At 51.0% G+C, this 6,000-nt stretch overlaps 1 protein-coding gene across 1 annotated transcript in view; it reads right to left on the reverse strand.

Annotated features, from left to right (window-relative positions):
• The window catches only part of ABCC4 (ATP binding cassette subfamily C member 4 (PEL blood group)), a 90,557-nt gene that overhangs the window by 44,110 nt on the left and 40,447 nt on the right, over positions 1 to 6,000 (reverse strand). The window lies entirely within an intron of this gene.

Here is a 6,000-nt window from a genome sequence, read left to right on the forward strand (position 1 = left end):
AGGTTGTTAACATCTCCTAGCCACCGTGATGATGACGAGAGAGAGACACGCAAACTCCAAATATACAGCAGGCGTCAGGGTCGGGATGGAACCCACTACCACCTGCACACCAGGCGAGGTAGTCAACATCTCATAACCACCGTGATGATGAGAGAGAGAGAGACACACACCCTCCAAATATACAGCAGCAGGGGTCAGGTTCGGGATCGAACCCACGACCTCCTGCACACCAGGCAAGGTAGTTAACATCTCGCCATCTTAACGGAGCGGGAGCCAAGGGACGAGGCCCTGGGCGTGCGTCTGAGAGGTCGCACAACCCAGGAGGGAGATGGAGCGATGAAATCTGTTCATCTGCCGGCGCCGGGTGGGATCGCGGGATCGTGACAGGGGCTTGGGGGAGGCCTCCATCCAGCAGTGGGTAGACCACGTGCTGCTGCAGCTGATGGGGGAGGGGGCGGGGCGAGTGGGGGGGGGGTCTATTGGGGGGGGGGGGGGGGGGTTCTGTTGCTTGCTAAGCGACGCCTGCTCCTTGGGGGATATTTTTTGTTTTTTGCCAAATCAGCGGAAAAATTAATCGACGGATGGAAGGAAAATAAAATCCGGGGAGAGAGCGAAGGAGAGCGGGGGGGGTCAATCGTCGCGTCTCTCTCGGTACGCGGCAGTTTCCGCTCCACGCCGGTTGCGCAATCGCGCGCAGTTGCACGCAATTCGGTTGCACGCAACCAGTTGCCAGAGACGTCCACGACATGTAAGCGATGCCGGTTGCGTGGAGTTGCACGCAATTGGGTTGCACGCAACCAGTTGCCAGAGACGTCCCCGACATGTAAGCGATGCCGGTTGCGTGGAGTTGCACGCAATTCGGTTGCCAGATGTCCACGACGTGCAAGCGAAGCCGGTCCGTGTGGCATTGCATGCAACTCGGTTGCACGCGATTCAGTTGCACGCAACCAGTTGCCAGAGACGTCCACGACGTGCCAGCGAGTTGCGCCGTCGACATGCCCCGCTCACGGCGTGTGCAGCGCTGCAAAAATAAAGCCACTGGCTTCTTTCTGCGGTAACATTGTTGGTCTCTATGCAAGTTCATGGGTCTCTGTGTAAGTCTATGAGCCTCAATGTGAGTCTATGGGTCTCTGTGTGAGTCTATGGGTCTCTGTGCGAGTCTATGGGTCTCTGTGCTTATGGGTGCCTGTGTGAGTCTATGGGTCTCTGTGTGAGGAGTCCATGGGTCTCTGTGTGAGTCTGTGGGTCTCTGTGTGAGGAGTCTATGGGTCTCTGTGTGAGTCTATGGGTCTCTGTGTGAGGAGTCTATGGGTCTCTGTGTGGTGAGTCTGGGTCTCTGTGTGAGGCGTCTATAGGTCTCTGTGAGGAGTCTATGGGTCTATGTGTGGTGAGTCTATGGGTATCTGTGTGGTGAGTTAATGGGTCTCTGTTTGAGTAGTATATGGGTCCTAGTGTGATGAGTCTATCAGTCTCTGTGTGATGAGTCTGTGGGTCTCTGTGTGAGGAGTCTATGGGTCACTGTTTGAGTCTATGGGTCTCTGTGTGAGTCTATGGGTCTCTGTTTGAGTCTATGGGTCTCTGTGTGAGGAGTCTATGGGTCACTGTTTGAGTCTATGGGTCTCTGTGTGAGTCTATGGGTCTCTGTGTGAGTCTATGGGTCTCTGTGTGAGTCTATGGGTCTCTGTGTGAGTCTATGGGTCTCTGTGTGAGTCTATGGGTCTCTGTTTGAGTCTATGGGTCTCTGTGTGAGTCTATGGGTCTCTGTGTGAGTCTATGGGTCTCTGTGTGAGTCTATGGGTCTCTGTGTGAGGAGTCTATGGGTCTCTGTTTGAGTCTATGGGTCTCTGTGTGAGTCTATGGGTCTCTGTGTGAGGAGTCTATGGGTCTCTGTTTGAGTCTATGGGTCTCTGTTTGAGTCTATGGGTCTCTGTGTGAGTCTATGGGTCTCTGTTTGAGTCTATGAGTCTCTGTGTGAGGAGTCTATGAGTCTCTGTGTGAGGAGTCTATGAGTCTCTGTGTGAGTCTATGGGTCTCTATGTGAGGAGTCTATGGGTCTCTGTGTGGTGAGTCTATGGGTCTCTGTGCGAGGAGTCTATGGGTCTCTGTGTGATGAGTCTGTGGGTCTCTGTGTGATGAGTCTGTGGGTCTCTGTGTGATGAGTCTATGGGTCTCTGTGTGATGAGTCTGTGGGTCTCTGTGTGAGGAGTCTGTGGGTCTCTGTGTGATGAGTCTGTGGGTCTCTGTGTGATGAGTCTGTGGGTCTCTGTGTGGTGAGTCTGTGGGTCTCTATGTGAGGAGTCTATGGGTCTCTGTGTGGTGAGTCTATGGGTCTCTGTGCGAGGAGTCTATGGGTCACTGTGTGATGAGTCTGTGGGTCTCTGTGTGATGAGTCTGTGGGTCTCTGTGTGATGAGTCTATGGGTCTCTGTGTGATGAGTCTGTGGGTCTCTGTGTGAGGAGTCTATGGGTCTCTATTTGAGTCTATGGGTCTCTGTGTGAGGAGTCTATGGGTCTCTGTTTGAGTTTATGGGTCTCTGTGTGAGTCTATGGGTCTCTATGTGAGGAGTCTATGGGTCTCTGTGTGAGTCTATTGGTCTCTGTGTGAGGAGTCTATGGGTCACTGTTTGAGTCTATGGGTCTCTGTGTGAGTCTATGGGTCTCTGTGTGAGTCTATGGGTCTCTGTGTGAGGAGTCTATGGGTCTCTGTTTGAGTCTATGGGTCTCTGTGTGAGGAGTCTATGGGTCTCTGTTTGAGTTTATGGGTCTCTGTGTGAGTCTATGGGTCTCTATGTGAGGAGTCTATGGGTCTCTGTGTGAGTCTATTGGTCTCTGTGTGAGGAGTCTATGGGTCACTGTTTGAGTCTATGGGTCTCTGTGTGAGTCTATGGGTCTCTGTTTGAGTCTATGGGTCTCTGTGTGAGGAGTCTATGGGTCTCTGTTTGAGTCTATGGGTCTCTGTTTGAGTCTATGGGTCTCTGTTTGAGTCTATGGGTCTCTGTGTGAGTCTATGGGTCTCTGTGTGAGTCTATGGGTATCTGTGTGAGTCTATGGGTCTCTGTGTGAGGAGTGTGTGAGGAGTCTATGAGTCTCTGTGTGAGTCAATGGGTCTCTATGTGAGGAGTCTATGGGTCTCTGTGTGGTGAGTCTATGGGTCTCTGTGCGAGGAGTCTATCGGTCTCTGTGTGATGAGTCTGTGGGTCTCTGTGTGATGAGTCTGTGGGTCTCTGTGTGATGAGTCTATGGTCTCTGTGTGATGAGTCTGTGGGTCTCTGTGTGAGGAGTCTATGGGTCTCTGTGTGAGGAGTCTATGGGTCTCTGTGTGATGAGTCTATGGGTCTTTGTGTGATGAGTCTGTGAGTCTCTGTGTGGTGAGTCTGTGGGTCTCTATGTGAGGAGTCTATGGGTCTCTGTGTGGTGAGTCTATGGGTCTCTGTGCGAGGAGTCTATGGGTCTCTGTGTGATGAGTCTGTGGGTCTCTGGGTGATGAGTCTGTGGGTCTCTGTGTGATGAGTCTATGGGTCTCTGTGTGATGAGTCTGTGGGTCTCTGTGTGAGGAGTCTATGGGTCTCTGTGTGATGAGTCTATGGGTCTTTGTGTGATGAGTCTGTGGGTCTCTGTGTGAGGAGTCTATGGGTCTCTGTGTGAGTCTATGGGTCTCTGTTTGAGTCTATGGGTCTCTGTGTGAGTCTATGGGTCTCTGTGTGAGTCTATGGGTATCTGTGTGAGTCTATGGGTCTCTGTTTGAGTCTATGGGTCTCTGTGTGAGGAGTCTATGGGTCTCTGTTTGAGTCTATGGGTCTCTGTGTGAGTCTATGGGTCTCTGTGTGAGTCTATGGGTCTCTGTGTGAGGAGTCTATGGGTCTCTGTTTGAGTCTATGGGTCTCTGTTTGAGTCTATGGGTCTCTGTGTGAGTCTATGGGTCTCTGTGTGAGTCTATGGGTCTCTGTGTGAGGAGTCTATGGGTCACTGTTTGAGTCTATGGGTCTCTGTGTGAGTCTATGGGTCTCTGTGTGAGTCTATGGGTCTCTGTTTGAGTCTATGGGTCTCTGTTTGAGTCTATGGGTCTCTGTGTGAGTCTATGGGTCTCTGTGTGAGTCTATGGGTATCTGTGTGAGTCTATGGGTCTCTGTGTGAGGAGTCTATGGGTCACTGTTTGAGTCTATGGGTCTCTGTGTGAGTCTATGGGTCTCTGTGTGAGTCTATGGGTCTCTGTTTGAGTCTATGGGTCTCTGTGTGAGGAGTCTATGGGTCTCTGTTTGAGTCTATGGGTCTCTGTGTGAGTCTATGGGTCTCTGTGTGAGTCTATGGGTCTCTGTGTGAGGAGTCTATGGGTCTCTGTTTGAGTCTATGGGTCTCTGTTTGAGTCTATGGGTCTCTGTGTGATGAGTCTGTGGGTCTCTGTGTGATGAGTCTGTGGGTCTCTGTGTGATGAGTCTATGGGTCTCTGTGTGATGAGTCTGTGGGTCTCTGTGTGAGGAGTCTATGGGTCTCTGTGTGATGAGTCTATGGGTCTTTGTGTGATGAGTCTGTGGGTCTCTGTGTGAGGAGTCTATGGGTCTCTGTGTGAGTCTATGGGTCTCTGTGTGAGTCTATGGGTCTCTGTTTGAGTCTATGGGTCTCTGTGTGAGTCTATGGGTCTCTGTGTGAGTCTATGGGTATCTGTGTGAGTCTATGGGTCTCTGTGTGAGGAGTCTATGGGTCACTGTTTGAGTCTATGGGTCTCTGTGTGAGTCTATGGGTCTCTGTGTGAGTCTATGGGTCTCTGTTTGAGTCTATGGGTCTCTGTGTGAGGAGTCTATGGGTCTCTGTTTGAGTCTATGGGTCTCTGTGTGAGTCTATGGGTCTCTGTGTGAGTCTATGGGTCTCTGTGTGAGGAGTCTATGGGTCTCTGTTTGAGTCTATGGGTCTCTGTTTGAGTCTATGGGTCTCTGTGTGAGTCTATGGGTCTCTGTGTGAGTCTATGGGTCTCTGTGTGAGGAGTCTATGGGTCTCTGTTTGAGTCTATGGGTCTCTGTTTGAGTCTATGGGTCTCTGTGTGAGTCTATGGGTCTCTGTTTGAGTCTATGAGTCTCTGTGTGAGGCGTCTATGAGTCTCTGTGTGAGGAGTCTATGAGTCTCTGTGTGAGTCTATGGGTCTCTATGTGAGGAGTCTATGGGTCTCTGTGTGGTGAGTCTATGGGTCTCTGTGCGAGGAGTCTATGGGTCTCTGTGTGATGAGTCTGTGGGTCTCTGTGTGATGAGTCTGTGGGTCTCTGTGTGATGAGTCTATGGGTCTCTGTGTGATGAGTCTGTGGGTCTCTGTGTGAGGAGTCTATGGGTCTCTGTGTGATGAGTCTATGGGTCTTTGTGTGATGAGTCTGTGGGTCTCTGTGTGGTGAGTCTGTGGGTCTCTATGTGAGGAGTCTATGGGTCTCTGTGTGGTGAGTCTATGGGTCTCTGTGCGAGGAGTCTATGGGTCTCTGTGTGATGAGTCTGTGGGTCTCTGTGTGATGAGTCTGTGGGTCTCTGTGTGATGAGTATATGGGTCTCTGTGTGATGAGTCTGTGGGTCTCTGTGTGAGGAGTCTATGGGTCTCTGTGTGATGAGTCTATGGGTCTTTGTGTGATGAGTCTGTGGGTCTCTGTGTGAGGAGTCTATGGGTCTCTGTGTGATGAGTCTATGGGACTCTGTGTGAGGAGTCTATGGGTCTCTATTTTAGTCTATGGGTCTCTGTGTGATGAGTCTATGGGTCTATGTGTTATGATTCTATGGCTCTCTGTGTGATGAGTCTGTGGGTCTCTGTGTGAGGAGTCTATGGGTCTCTGTGTAATGAGTCTGTGGGTCTCTGTGTGAGGAGTCTATGGGTCTCTGTTTGAGTCTATGGGTCTCTGTGTGACGAGTCTGTGGGTCTCTGTGTGAGGAGTCTATGGGTCTCTATTTTAGTCTATGGGTCTCTGTGTGATGAGTCTATGGGTCTATGTGTGATGATTCTATGGCTCTCTGTGTGATGAGTCTGTGGGTC

This window comes from Lampetra planeri, chromosome 56, assembly GCF_965212315.1.
Source record: "Lampetra planeri chromosome 56, kcLamPlan1.2.h2, whole genome shotgun sequence".
Taxonomy (NCBI): Eukaryota; Metazoa; Chordata; class Hyperoartia; order Petromyzontiformes; family Petromyzontidae; genus Lampetra; species Lampetra planeri.